Raw genomic sequence first — 16,571 nt, forward strand, 5'->3', positions numbered from 1 at the left:
CTCATATATACATTGGAAAGTTTTTCTGTATAATCAGGGATATGTATACTTCAGTTTGAATAATACTGCTGCAGGATTCAGTTTTGGAAAAGCTGATTTAAATGTATTCTATTAAAATAGAAAAATTATACAAACATCTAACCATCAAGTATCAACAAGAAATCCTACAAATAACAACAAAAACACAAAAATTGCCATAAAATAGAAGAAAGAAAACCTAATATTGAATTTCTCTTTTGCAATACAGAAACCTACAGGACAGTGCAGCACTGAATACAGGACTTAAAGGGAAATGGTTGAGATTCAAAAATTCTGTATTCAGCAAATTTTCATATGTAAAAGAAATTCCAAGAAAGAGCTCAGAAAATACATCATTTATATATCTTCTTGAAATAAACAAACACCTCAAAACACTAATGAAAGATGTACTTGAGCCAAACAAGTGAGTATAAGTGAGTAAAACCTCAAGAATGGTGGTACTAGGGATGGCTTTGTTAGTGACTGTTTATCTTTTGGATCTTCTTGGATCCCAACATAAAAACAGAGACAGCAGGTAGATAGCAAACCAAGACTCATGGATATTATTTATAGCAAAGCTAGGTGACAAGGTATCTCCAAAAACCAAATGTAAAAGAGTAGCAATAAAGCGCCATAACCACAAGATTATGTGTTATTCATATCTGTGCTAGAGAAAGCAGAGGGACCTATAAATGGGAGAATGCATATCCTAAGTTATTCACCAGGAAGCAAAGTTAGCTGATGTTAGAAAGTAGATAAAAGTGGGAAGGCTTTTGCCTCTATAGTAGGGAATGAGCATAAGGGGCTCACTATAAGCCTAAAGTGGCTAAAGCAGTGTACCCCATGAAACCTCAAAACAGACCCACCAGAACTCCCTTTAGGACAGGGCTCCACCCAATGATAAAATGTTGGGAGGAGAAATGTAGAGGCAACAGAACATACGGATGTTTTGAAAACAAGCCACCATATTTTTAAATACCATACAAAAACAACAGAAGAGGTTGTTCTGTGTAGTCAGATGAGCTCTCTGAACCAAGTTTCCTTTGGGAAAACTAAATTCTCATATAAATAAGCAGCAGAAACTACTGAGGCTAAATCCCCATGCAAAGTTATTATAGAAAAAAAATACTAAAAAGTAGAATAACATCCCCACAGACAAGGAAAGCATGCCAGAAGGACATGTTTGATAAACAGATAAAATTGTAATGGATTATTGCAAAACAAACTGAAAGATTAAGACAATTATACCAGACATGAAAGAATAACATAAATAAGAATTAGAAAGCCTAAGAAAAAGATGACAGACTCAGTATTAAAAACTATTTAAAAAAGGATATATATATATGTATATATATATATATATATATATATATATATATATATATATATATGAAAAATATTATTTTAGAAATGACTAAACTAGAAGGAAAACAAGGGTGAATAAATACAACAAATATCAGAAGCAAAAAGAACATGAAAGGAAAGAAACATGAAAATCAAGAGGGAGAAAGAGACAAAAGAGGGGTTGAGAGAAAATGGCAAGTATTAAAGATAGGGAAAGAAGATCCAAAATACTGATAATTGGAATATCTGATGAAGCGAAACAAAGAAACAGAAAAATAACAAGGGCTATAATTAAAGGACATTTTGATGAAATAAAATAAAATTTTAAATAATACATTGAAAGAGTACATTGTATACCTGAAAAGAGGGACTAACACCAAGACATACTCTAGTAAAATTATTGGGCATTACAGAAAAAGAAAAAATCCTTTTCACATCTAGGCAAAAATAGCAAGTAACTTACAAGGGAAATAAAAGTGCATTATAATCAGGCTTTCTGACATTAACACTTATGTCAGAAAAAAATGGAGAGGCATACTTAAGATAGTCAAGGAAAGAAAATACGAGCCAAGAATTTTATGTCCAATAAAATTGGCTTTCAAATAAAGGACACAGAAACTTATCAGCATTCAAGAACTCAGGAAACATTGTTTCCATGAGATTTTACTAAGGAATCTACTGAAAAACACAAGCTGTAGATAAAAAGTAGTGAAAAATGAGTAGTGAGACATTGACATAAAGATTTGTGGTAAATATAAACACATAGTTCCTTGCAGAAATAAGACTGAGTTTTAAAAGGAAGAGATTTTAATATTCAATGGACAAATAATCTGAAAATATAGATATAATTGAACAATAGAAAACATGGCGGAGAAGGGGAGAACACATGCAAATAAAATTTGAACTGTTTTCAGTAATTAGAATTGGTTGTTCTAATATTAAATTGCTATTCTAAGACTTCTGTATGTGCAGAATGGATAAACTGAATGAATAATTATGGGATATTCTAGTTCTACTATGCCTTGCATCTTTGAGAACTGGGATTTTCATAGTAGAGTAAAGGAGCGAAATAAGTCAGACAGAAAAAGCAGAGAACTATGTGATTTCACTGATAAGTGGTATATAAACCAAAAACAACAAAAGAACAAGACAAACAAATGAGAAACAGAAACTCATAGACACAGACAATAGTTTAGTGGTTACCAGAGGGTAAGGGGGGTGGGGGGTGGGAGATGAGGGTAAGGGGGATGAAATATATGGTGATGGAAGGAGAACTGACTCTGGGTGGTGAACACACAATGGGATTTATAGATGATGTAATACAGAATTGTACACATGAAATCTATGTAATTTTACTAACAATTGTCACCCCAATAAATTTAAATAAAAAGGAAAGAAAAAAAAGATATAATATAGAAGGGGTTATGCAAATATTCTGTAGTTCCTAATTTGAATTGGAAATATCAGCATGACATTACAAAGTATTTTAATATATATATAAATTATATAAATATACATATAATTATTTCATATATCATACTAGACAACAAAAAAGCTGTCAAAGATGATTAGAATGTAAAAAACAACAGCCCCACAACCCTCATAGCCAATCTGAGGAGACTCAAGATAAAATCTTGAGTCTTTTAAAAACCACTTTATTGAGATATCATTAACATAAAATTAAGTTTTATTAAGTATAAAAATTGTGATAGATTAAAAACCATCTAATATTTTAAAATCCATGGAATATATTTTTGACAAATCAATTGGTCACTTTTTGAGGATGACAGGGAACTAATTTATAACTTGAAAACTGGGTGAATAAAAAAAGTAATCAAGAGTTTATTCTGCTTTTCTGTATGAACTGTACCACAGAATAACCAAATGGTGGATAAGGGGAAATTTCTCCTTATAAAATTATTTCCAGCTAATAAATCAAAACTAAACGATAGAGTTTGATGTTACCATGTTTCAACCTACAAAGCTAATCACCATGGCTACTAATATCACAAGAGGAGAGAAATTAGGCATTATGTGCCTCCTATTGTCTTTCCAATGGAATTGAGTTTGTCTCTGGATTCAGCTGCTCATATGCAGAAAACACAAAGGACTGAAATCATGTTGAACTGCACCATGAGTGTGTGATCAGCAAAAGCATGCTGTGGGAACCTCCACAGGTTAAACTCTTTGGTTCTTCAACACAAAAAAATTATAAGAAAAATAAAAGAATGGAGGGTGGAAAGAATGGAGGAAGTTAATAAAGACATAAAAGACAAGTGATGGGCAAGACTACAGGATGCATAATAAAATCCTAAAGGCATGCAAGGAAGTGATTACAAGGAAAGTCTGGATAGAGCTAATTTTTGGAGGGGATGCTGGGGACTATGATTGGGATGGAACACATGGGGAAGGTTTTCTGGGATATTTGGCAAGGTTCTGCTCAATCTTGGAATCTTAAACATTAACACTTAGAAAATTACAGGCTAAAATATGAAGGTCTGACAATTAAGTTTGTTAACTCATCCTAGAAGAAGAGCTACATACCTCATTGCTGACTATCACTATGGTCACCTTCGAAGTACTCCCCTTGGGAAGCTATGCACTGACACCAGTGCCTAGTCCACCTTGAAAGCAATTTTGGAACTCTTTTTTTTCTCTGGGATGACCATCAGAGCTGTAGGCATATTACCCTTGATGTCCTGAATGTCATCAAAATGTCTTCCTTTCAATATTTCCTTTGTCTTCAGCTAAAGAAAGAAGTCATCAGGTAGGGAGGGTGTTCCAATACAGTTATTTGTTCACTGGCTAAAAACTCCTTCACAGGCAGTGCCGTGTGAGCTTGTGTATTGTCATGATGCAAGAGCCATGCATTGTTGGCAAAAAGTTCAGGTCATCTAACTTTTTTACGCAGCCTTTTTAGCACTTCCAAATAGTAAACTTGGTTAACTGTTCCTGGTACAAATTCATAATGAATAATTCCTTTGATATCAAAAAAGGTTAGCAATATTGTTGCAACAAGTTTGCGAACTTAATTGTCGTACAGAGATGCCATTAAAAAGCAATGTGGGGCTGGCCCGGTGGCTCAGGCGGTTAGAGCTCCATGCTCCTAACTCCGAAGGCTGCTGGTTCGATTCCCACATGGGCAGTGAGCTCTTAACCACAAGGTTGCCAGTTCAATTCCTCCAGTCCCACAAGGGATGGTGGGCTCCGCCCCCTGCAACTAAGGTTGAACATGACACCTTGAGCTGAGCTGCCGCTGAGCTCCCGGATGGCTCAGTTGGTTGGAGCACGTCCTCTCAACCACAAGGTTGTCGGTTCGACTCCCGCAAGGGATGATGGGCTGTGCCCCCTGCAACTAGCAATGGCAACTGGACCTGGAGCTGAGCTGTGCCCTCTAAGACTGAAAGGGCAACAACTTGAAGCTGAACGTCACCCTCCACAACTAAGATTCAAAGGACAACAACTTGACTTGGAAAAAAGTCCTAGAAGTACACACTGTTCCCCAATAAAGTCCTGTTCCCCTTCCCCCAATAAAAAAAATCTTAAAAAATAAAAAAGCAATGTGAATGAAAGAGTATTATCATATAAATGGTGCTAGTCAATTCAACATTCAACATGTGAAAAAATTTGCATCCTAACCACACAGCATACACAAAACTAAATTCCACATTCACTAAGTGTGAGAAGTAAAGTTTATAACTTAAATGAAAATGTATGAGAATATCTTTATGATGTTGAAGGTAGGGAAAGATTTCTCAAATGTTACACAACAGGCACAAACCATAAAAGAAAATTTTTGATACACTAAAAAATTATACATTAATATACATTAAAAATTCTATAAAACAAAATAAAACAAAGTTAAGACTGATGTCATAAACTAGCAAACATTTTGTTTGGGTTTTAAGAAAAAACTGATACCCAGATAGTAAAAAAAAATTGTGTACATATCTTGTACAAAAACCTTGTACATGTGTGCAGACATACACAAATATATACAATATTGTTTGTAGAAACAAAATTAGTAAACTATGTAAATTTCACTACTAAGAGAATGGATATATACAACTTACTATATTAATATAGTCAAATATTTAATTATAAAGCAGTTAAAAAGATTAAGACTATATGTATAATGCAAGGTCTGACAATGAAGTTCTTGAACTTGTTGCAACAATGTTACTAACCTTCTTTGATATCAGAGGGGTTATTCATTATTAATTTGTACCACCTGTACAAACAGTTAACCAAGTTTACTATTTGGAAGTGCTGAAAGGGCTGCGTGAAAAAGTTAGACGACCTGAACTTTCACCAACAATTCATGGTTCTTGCATTATGACAAAACACCAGCTCACAAGGCACTGCCTATGAGGGAGTTTAGCCAGTAAACAAATAACTGTGTTGGAACACCCTTCCTACTCACCTGATCTGGCCCCCAATGACTTCTTTGTTTACCTGAAGACAAAGGAAATATTGAAAGGAAGACATTTTGATGACATTCAGGACATCAAGGGTGATACGATGGCAGCTCTGATGGCCATTCCAGAAAAAGAGTTCCAAAACTGCTTTGAACGGTGGACTAGGCACTGGTGTTGGTGTATAGCTTCCCAAGGGGGGTACTTCGAAGGTGACCATAGTGATATTCAGCCATGAGGTGTGCAGTACTTTTTCTAGGATGAGTTCTCAAATTTAATTGTCTGATCTCATACACATATAGTTTGAAAGCATAAACTTGAGTAAAAAAAAATTTCAAGAATATATTTAATATTATACCACTAATGTTTATATAAGTGTATAACATTGCTGTCATAAAAGTAGAAAGCATGTATACAATACTAACAATTGTCACCCCAGTAAACTTTAATTTAAAAAAAAATAAGTAGAAAACATGGACAAAAAAGACAAATAATTTTTGAAATTATGGTTATAATTAAACAAAGGTATAAGAAAGGTTCAACTATCTCTGTAATGCTTTATCTCCTTTCAAAAAAGATCTGGATCAAATGTGGAAAAAATAATATTTAAAAAAATCTAGAAGGTGGTTAAATACATTTTTGATGCATCATTCTTTGTAATTTCCTGTATTTATAAACGTCTCGTAGTAAATATATATTTGATGAAATCTGTTTAAACATTCTCTACAGAAGCAAATATTTTGTCTATTCAGATGGATCCACACAAACTAGTGTTTATTAATGTTTGCTGACCTTAGGAACTATATTGAGTTTGAGGCAAAGAAGACCATGATCTGAGCAGTTTACTTCCAGAGCAAGTGGTTGTCACCCCCATCTGGACAAGAAAAGCCATAATGTATTCAGGAACCACATGTGACTCAACCTCTCATGGTCCTAAAGAAGTATTTCCTATAGAATGGAAATTTTGCTCTCTGTAGAATCAGTAGTCACAAAAACTTTAAGTTTGAGTTTATTAAAGGACATCTGATTGTCTAGGATGATAGCTCTAATTAATAAATCATTAATTCGTTGAACAACAAATATTTACTGGGCGTCTACTTTATTTGGTTCTGGAGACGTAAAATTAAACAGCATGTAAAGCAGATGCATAAGGAAACAATTTCTAGGGCAGTGAAAGTTTTATTATTTTAACAGCTGCTATTCAAATTTCTCTCAGGGAATGAATTGCATTTGTCAAAGTACTGTAAGTTACTTTAAGTAGAAGATATCCTAACAAAAAATAAACAATTTCTTCTGCATAAGAAAATATGAATTCCTCCTTAAAAGTGGGGAATGGAGACTCAGGTTTGAGAACAGAAGACTAACCACAGAAAGGGGAGGAAGGGAATTTCAACAAGACAGCAAAAGGCTAGATCCTTTGAAGAATGAAGGGATCATAAGTAGCTCTTTGGTATCTAAAATGAATTTTAAGAATGGGAATGAATATTACAAAATTGTCATTTGTTTTTCAGAATAGCATAATGTAGTCCCTCACTGTGATGCTCATATATTCAGTAAGTTATTATAAGGACAAATGCTATAAGGGAAGGACATTTTTGTAAAAATTAGAGATACATTCTAGGTTCCTGTTTGGGTCTGGGCTGTCAGGAACAGAGATAACACATACAGTAGCTGAATCCCAGAGGCCGAGTGGACTGTGAACATGAAGTTTTCCCAGGGAATGCATAGAAATGTTAGGGAAAGGTTTGGGATTCCCATTGCCTGAAAAACTGGAGTATGAGCCAATGTTATCTAAATCTCAAGAGGGCAGTAGATTCCAGCTTGAGTGCAATAATGAAAGAATATGATACATGTTTGCTGGAAGAGGAAATATCTAAGTCCCTGTGGGAGTGATGAAGATTTCATAAGGGATGCAATAGCTGATCTGGGCATTAAAGCATGCATATGTGTGTGCTGGACTCACAAGTTGAGAAAGCGCAGCGGGAACAGGATAGGCAAAGTCACAAGACAATAAATAGTGCAGTGGTTAAGAACACAGACTCTGGGATTGATTGCTTGGTTTAAATTCTAGTTCTGCCACTTACTAGTTTATCACCATGACTGTTACTTACCTTCTTAGTACCCCAATTGCTTTTTCTGTAAAATGGGGATAGTAATAGCATCTACCCTCAAAGAGTTGTTTATTATGATTAAATGAATCACCAGCGTACAATGAACTCTCAATCTACTGGCTGTTGTTATTATATTCAGGGAAAGTTAATTAGCTTAGCATGACCTGCACAGGGTGCCTAGTGGTGAATATTGAAAGCAGGTTGTGAAGGCCTTATCCAACAGACTAATGGAAGACTTTCCTCTGTTGGTGATATGGAGTACCACAGGTTTTAAAGTGTGTTTTAAAATTGAATGGTCTGACCACCCACCATCAAAGAGTTGTGATTTAGAAAGGTGGCTTTGGCGGTTCCTTGGGCTAGGACAGGAAGTGAGTGAGAATGAAGGCAAGGAGAATAGTTGGGAGTTTCTGCATTGATCTACATTGATTACTGCAAGGGAAGAGACAAGTTCGCCACCTAGGCCAGTGCTGGAGCAGATGAAGGGAACTGTGCTTAGAACTGGCAATTTCCCATGGACCCTCATCCCAGCCTCAGAATTCACAGTGCTCTAGACCAGAACTCTCCAGTAGAAATATAATGCAAGCTATAAAGGCAAGCCACATGTGTAATTTAAAATGTAATAACCACATTAAAAAAAGTAAAAAGTAGGTGACATTACTTTTAATAATGACTTAACCCAACATATAAAAAAATATCATTTTAACCTGTAATTAAAATGAAAATTTATCAGTAAGATATTTTACATTCTTCTTTTCATATTAAGCCTTTAAAATCAGGTGTACATTTTATATTTACATTACCTATCAATTTAGTCTAGTCACATTTCAAGTGCTCAATAGCCATATGTTGGTAGTAGCTACTGGATTAAGCAGGATTTATAAATCTTTCTGCCATCTCTATTATCTTTCAGCTTAGAAACTCTCCAGACAGTTCCAGAAAAATCTGTCTTCTTTTTCTGGAAAGAGATGCAAGGAGATATTTCATCATTTATGGGATCCTTTAAACTAGCACTGGTGATAGGCAGATTGGGCTAACTCTGAGGGCACTAATGTGTAAGCTAAAAATCTTTGTTATTTCCAAGTGGTCTGATGTCCTAAAGACTGTTCGTGGCTGGAATTTCTGAGAATTTGTCTTATTTCCTGCAAACTAGCAGGACTTTTGTGTGTTGTATCCTAACTCTACAGTAACTTAGAGGTTCTAGGTTTACCTCATAAGGATAGAATTAGCTTTTATGGAGGCTAAAATGTGACCTGAAATGTTTAGACTAGCAAGGGTAGTGGTAAGATTTATTTTTATGTTGAATCATTTATTTATTAAAAATACATTGAGTGCCTACTATGTCTCAGGTACTATACTGGGATTTGCGGACACAGTGCTGAAAATGAGGCATGATTCCTTTTCTCATGGAGCTTCTGTCTCATTGGTAAACATTGGAACAAGTCACCTGGTCCTGCAGGCAGGGGAATGGACTTCATGGCTCAGGAAGGGTTCTATTCATTTGGTTAGTCCAGATGTCTATCCTTGTCTGGAGAATTATTTGAGTTGCAACTGACAGAATTGTGGCAAACAAGTACCCTGGCTAGTTGAGGTAGTTTACGTTCTCCAAAACTCTCCTGTAGTGCATTGAATGGTGGTCCCCCAAATATATGTTCATATCCTAACCCCTAGGACCTGTGACTGTGATCTTATTGGGAAAGAGGACTTTTGCAGATGTAATTAAGTTAGAGCTCTCAAGATGATATCATCCTGGATTATCTGGATGGAACCTAAATCCCGTGACAAGAGTCCTTATAAGGAATAGAAGTAAAGACACAGATTAATAAGAGGAAACCATGTAAAGATACAGGCAGAGACTGCAGTGATGCATCTACAAGCCAAGGAACATGAGGGTGGCTGGCACCCACCAGAAGCTAGGAGAAAGGTAGGGAATAGATTTTCCCTCAGAGACTTCAGAAGGAGCCAAACCTGTGCTGACACCTTTGTCTTAGACTTCTGGCCTTCAGAACTGTGAGAAAATACATTTTCCTTTTTGTCTGTTTTAAACCACCCAATATGTGGTAATTTGTTACAGCAGCCACAGGGAACAAATATATCTCTCTTTCCTTTAGATTTTCAGCTTTGTGGGGAGAAGCTCATCATCTTCACCAAACATTTATCAAGCTCTCACTGGGTTCCTGGTACTAATTAAGGTACTTAGATAAATCCACCAAGTAGCTAAGTGTCCCAGCTCACCAGTCAGTCAACTTCATTTTGTTTAAACCTCAACGGGCTCTGTTTTCTCGCAATTTGCTTACTTTTTGATGTCAAAACAAGGACCGCCACATTAAAAACCTTGGTGAAACCATGGCCAATAAGATGAAATACAAATACAAATACATGGCCAATAAGATGAAATACAAATACAAAAAACCTTTTTGTAGGGGGTATGTCCTACTTTTCCTCTCCAGAGTCATATCCCAATATTGCTCCATAAGAAATCTTTGCTTCAGTTCAAGTGGACTTCTCACAACTCTTGAACACAGCTCAGCATTCAAGCCCATCTGCCTTCAACTCAATTCTCTCTGCCTACTCAACCTTCCCTTCTCATGTCAAATATTATCTGCTCTGAGCAATCTTTGATTTATCTTGAGCTCTGAAGAGTTGGATTTGACACCTGCTCAATGTCTTTACCCCACTGGATTTCAGTCTGTTCACTTATAAGCTCGTCTTCCCTTCCAAATTGTGAACTCTTCAAGGAGTAGCTGGGTTCACTTATCTTTGTTTCTTCAGAGCCTGAAGATAGTTAGCATTCAACAATATTTTATAGAATCACTGCATGACCAAATAAATGATCCTCAAATGTGAACTTATAAAAGCAGAACTGGAACAAAGTGGTGTACAAAAGAGTGATGTATTTACAATTGGGCCATTTTATTAAATGCAAATGTAAGAAGCACCTAATATTAAATGCACTAAACATTAAATTGAAAAATAAAAAGGCTAGAACCAATTTTTCCATGGATTCTGGGACTTCCAAAGTTGCTGGACTGATGTTAAGGCCAAGAGCAGAGCCTTTCTCATCCTGAGAGCTTCCCTTTTCCAGTCAGTCATCTTCTCTGGGCACATTCCTTTCCCACCGTCTATCAGATTCCACCAGCACTGCCAGCCAGAGCAGAAATTGCCAGTGCTTGATTTGGACCCCATGCTGCTTTCATCTTCTTTCTGGAAGGGAATGAGATCCTCTTGTCTCATCAGTCATTTGCTCCCTGTCAACAGGCCCGCTGCAGAAGCCTGTGTGGCTCAGGTGGCTGAGGGAATAGTCCCAGTGGGGCGGAGGCCTTTTGGAGTCAACAGAAGGCCCCACAAGCAGCAGGTGCTTAGCAGCCCCAGCAGAAAGGAAACAACCTAGACGCCTTCCCCTAGAAGTGGTTTTGCCAGAAGAAGGATGAATAGGCCGGAAACCATCCCGCCAGTGAACCTCGTCCTGTCAGCTTCAAGCTGAACAAAATAAATATGCTTTATCTGCAAGTGAGATTGGCTTCTGTAGGTCTATGCATCATGTAAAGACAGAGCTACTCCCTCCAAGGAACATCATCTTCTCCCTTCGCTCAGTACCCTGCCAGCAGCCTTCCTGCTGACAGTCAAACAATTTAAAAAAGGCAGAGGGGTAAGGCAGATGCTGCCTCTCTTCCCTGTCCTGTCCAGCCTGGCTCCAGAGGGGCAATGGCTTTAGCCTCTCTCTCTGGCATTGATTTTGTTACTCATGCTCTCACTCATCCTCATTCTTAACTGCAGAAGCATAGGTCTGACTCACATCCAACTCATGTCTTTCCTACATTATCTAAGCAACAATAAAAAACCAGGCTTTGGAGGAACCGGGGGTGGTTCCCAAAAATTGCAAGAGAGTCAAAAGGTAATAAAAAACAAATGAAAAATGGAGAAAAATGGCAAGAAGGGAAAAAAGATTGACCCAAAGGCCACCCACCCCTGCCCAAAGACAATTACCAAAGAGTATTGTAGGATTTAATGTTTTTGCCATGCATATTTTACCCCTTTAGTTTATTTTAAAATTGGTTAGCTTCATACTGTCCATGCAATTTTCAATTTTTTAAACTTAAATTGTAAAAGAAGAATTTTCTTATTTTATATATATATATTTTAAAGTTATTTATTTTTTCAGTTACAGTTGACATTCAGTATTACTTTATATTAGTTTCAGGTGTACGGCATTGTGGTTAGATGTCTATGTAATTTATGCAGTGATTCCTCGATTAGTCTAGTACCCACCTGGACTATACATAGTTGTTGCAACATTATTGACTATATTCTCTATGCTGTACTTTACATCCCCATTACTATTTTGTAAGTACAAATTACTTTTAATAAAGCTTTTCGTTTACTTTTGCTGTCTCAATGGCTCTATTTTTCAAAAGTAATAAACAGACCTATATGTTATACAAACAGTGGAGACTGGCAAAACAAAGAAAAATCTGAGTTGTAATCGAATGAAGTTCACAATAAATTTAAGAAGGCACATGTGAACATTGTATAGAGAGCTCCTTTTCTAGAGTCAAACCAAGTATTTCTAGAGTTAACCTGGACTCAAAGCAGTAGGATTGTAAAGTGGGAGGAAAAAGAAAAAATTGTGTTTCCTGGTTTATCTCTCTCCCAAAGAAGGGAGGAATCTACCATTGTTCTCTTCTATCATCAGGCCAAGTAGCCCCCAAGGATCCAAATTACTGTTCATTTCTGATCCCTGAGGATGAATGAGATGGTCAAAGAGGGTGATAAGTTCTCACCTGGAAGCAGAGTCACCTTAGACTATCTGGAGCAGAGACCTGGCTTTCTTTTCTCTTCTTCCAGGAGATATCCACTCTCTTCAGTTGGAATGGTGTGGACTCATAAGCACTTCCCCCCACATAATAGGCTGAGGGGCAAGAGGAAAGGAACTTCTGCTTGCTCAAAGTGATTTTCTTCACAGCTCCTTGCAATGCTATGAAAGAAAGCTTCATTCAGGTAAACCCCTCTGAAATGATTCATGGGTGCACATAGGTTATTCAGTAATGTAGAAGCCATTTTAGCCAAGCATGGAAAATATAAGAACATCAATAATAGAGGATTTAGTTAAACAGTAGGCAAAGCCTTTAAGGTATGGTTTGGAAGAAGCTGGAAATGTCTGGTTAATATTAATACATTACTTCACGTAAAATCTCTTTTATTGTTGACTCTGGCAATCGAGAAACAAAGCTGTTAAAATTTCTTTTGTTTCGTTTTGGAAATGTAAACTTTATTCCATATCCCTATTTAGTTCTATCTGGTCTATCTAGGAAAGAGTGAGGAAAAAGAGGAGTTATAAATAGCTAATTCACATACTTATAAAAACAAAGGTGGCAAGTGACTAAGTTTCCAGACATGACACATAACTGGAGAAAACTATGTTATTTTGTGGTAGAGGATTTTTAATATATAGAAATGACTTCATCAAGAGGAAATAAGATTGGAATAAAAGTTCAAAACAGGTTTATTTCAATATAATATTTAAAAACATGCAACAATATAGAGATGTACAATTATATAAAAATAATATGTAATTAAATTAAAGATATTTGGGTGACTTTTAAGTATTTCAGGTATTGTTACCAAGTATTTTTTCTTTTTAAAAAATGATTAGTTTTTATGTTTATTTAAAAAATTTTTAAAAATAATTAAAAAAAATTTCCATTAGAGTTGACATACAATATTATATTATTAGTTTCAGGTGTACAACATTATATTAGTTTCAGGTGTACAACATAGTGGTTAGACATTTATATAACTGCAAACTGATCACCCTGATAAATCTAGTACCCAACTGACACATACATCGTTGTTACACTATTATTGACTAATTTCCTTATGCTATATTTTACATCACCATGACTATTTTGTAACTACAAATTTGTACTTCTAAATCCCTTTCCTCTCCCCAACCCCCATCCATCCAGCAAACACAAAATGTTCTCTATATCTATGAATTTGTTCTTTTAATCTTTGTTGGTTTTTGTTGTTGTTCTTTAGATTCCACATGTAAGTGAAATCATATGGCATCTGTCTTTCTCTGTCTGACTTACTCCACTCAGGACCCTCTAGGTTCATCCATGTTGTTGCAAATGGCAAGATTTTATTCTTTTTTATGGCTGAGTAATATTCTATTGTATATATGTACCTCTCTTTTTTATCCATTCATCCATTAATGCACAACATTGCTGCCTCCATACCGTGGCTAGTGTAAATAGTACTGCAATGAACAAACAGATTTATGTGTACCTTCGAAGTAGTGTTTTGGGTTTCTTAGATAACCACCCAGAAGTGGGATTACTAAATCCCTTATTATGCCTTGTTTCAACCCCTATTTTTTCTGGCATAAGTATTGCTATTCCAGATTTTTTTTTTTTCCATTTCCAGTTTCCTGAAATATCTTTTCTATTCTTTTACTTTAATTCTGTGTGTGTCTTTTGATCAGAAGTGTGTCCCTTGTAGGCAGTACATATGTAAACGTCTTGTTTTCTCATCCATTCAGCCACTGTATGTCTTTTGATGGGAGCATTTAATCCATTTACATTGAAAGTAATTGTTGATACGTAGTTACTGCCATTTTATTATTCATATTTTGTATCTTTTTTTTTTTTTTTTTTGTCTTAAAGAAGTCCCCTTAATATTTCTTGTAGTACTGGTTTGGTGGTGATGAACTCGATTAGATTTTTCTTGACTGGGAATCTCTTTATATGTTCTTCAATTCTAAATGATAGTTTTGCTGAGTAGAGTAGTGATCTTGGTTGTAAGTTCTTGCTTTTCATCACTTTGAATATTTTGTGTGAATCTTTTCTGGTCTGCAAAGTTTCTGCTAAGCAATCAATTGACAGCCTTATGGGAGCTCCCTTGTAGGTAACTAATTGCCTTTCTCTTGCTGCTTTTTAGATTCTCTTTGTCTTAAAGCTTTGGCATTTTAATTATGATGTGCCCTGGTGTGGGTACTTTTAGGTTCATCTTGTTTAGGATGCTCTGCAATTCCTGGAGTTGTATGTCTATTTCCCTTGCCAGGTTAGGGACATTTTCCATCATTATTTCTTCAAATCGGTTTTCAATTCCTTGCTCTCTCTCTTCTCCTTCTGCTACCCCTATAATGTGAATATTGTTACACTTGATGTTGTCCCACCAGTCCCTTAAACTATCCTCATTCTTTTTTTGGGGGGGGGTGTATTTTTCTTTTTGCTATTCTGATTGGGTGTTTTCTGCTATCTTGTCTTCTAAATCACTGATTCGATCTTCTCCCTCATCTAATCTAATGTTGATTCCCTGTAATGTATTCTTTACTTCAGTTATTGTATTCTTCATTTCTGACTGTTTCTTTTTTATGTTATTTTTTTCTCTCCATTTTTATCTTTCCTATCTCTTTGTTGAAGTTCTCGTTGAGATCATTGAGCATCCTTATAACCAGTGTTTGGAGCCCAGTGCCTGGTTGATTCATTTTCTTCATTTTGTTTAGTTCTTTTTCTGGAGCTTTGTTCTGTTTTTTCATTTGGAACATGTTTCTCTGTCTCCCCATTTTGGCTGCCTCTTTGTATTTGTTTCTATATATTAGGTAGAGCTGCTATGTCTCCCAGTCATGATAGAGTGACTTTATGTAGTGGGTGAAATTGTGGGGCCCACTGGCACAGTCTCTCTGGTCACCTGAGCTGGGTGCTGCAATGTGTCACTTGTGTGGGTTATGTGTACCTTCCTGTTGTACTTGAGCTTTGGTTTCTGTTTGCATGTCAATGGGAGGGATTGACCCTCATGCTGATTGGTTCTGAGGGCTGGCCATGACTATAGTGGAGCTATTGTGAAGAGGCTGACTCTATGGTGCAGGATTCCTTTTAATTGTGCTCTGGTGCCTGCCCAGTATGGTCTTTGGGTGTGTTTGCAGAGATGGTTTGGTGGTGCTCTGCCAGGGTCCAAACTGGCCACCAGGAATGCTGGGCACAGGTCTTCTTGGGAGGGGCCTCATTACAGGCTCAGTATAGTCTCCTCCTGTGCCCTTCTTGGGGCCCCTTGGTATGAGCCACAAAGCAATTTGCAGATGGCTGCCACCCACACTGGGCTTGGAGGTGTCTGGGAGAGGCTAAGCTATGAATCGCAGCAAACTGCTGCTAGTGTTGGTTTTTGGGCTGCTTAGCAAGAGGTATGGGGCATGCAGAGGCCAGGTGCTGCTTGTTTGAGGTTTGTAAACCATTGAGAAATTTTAGGAAAGTCTGAAGCATAAGCCAACACAGGCTGTTTGTATAAAAATGTCACTGGAAGTGACTTGAGTGGGCCTGCAAGTTGGGTGCAGTGGGTCTCAGGGAATCACCAGAGCAGGGCAGACAGTGTTAGATGGGTTGATCGAGACTCAGATATGGTGGCCCCTAAGTCTGCGTACTGGGTGGGGGGAAGTCTCAACAAAGAAACAATGATTTCTGCCCGCACTTCTGTCTAGGAGAAAGCTGCCCCTCTGAGGTAGGATGAGTAGTCTAAAAAATTGTCCACCCCCTCCAGGATATGGTGTGAGGCACCTCCCTGGTTATACTAGTATTAAGTGACTGTAACTAACACCTGAAGCTGGAGAAAAACAAGAACCAATTTTATCCAGCTTGGCTGATCCCTATGACCTGAACCTGGCCTTTAGCTAATTTTAATGTCATTGTAA

This window comes from Rhinolophus sinicus, linkage group LG12 (assembly GCF_036562045.2).
Source record: "Rhinolophus sinicus isolate RSC01 linkage group LG12, ASM3656204v1, whole genome shotgun sequence".
NCBI lineage: Eukaryota > Metazoa > Chordata > Mammalia > Chiroptera > Rhinolophidae > Rhinolophus > Rhinolophus sinicus.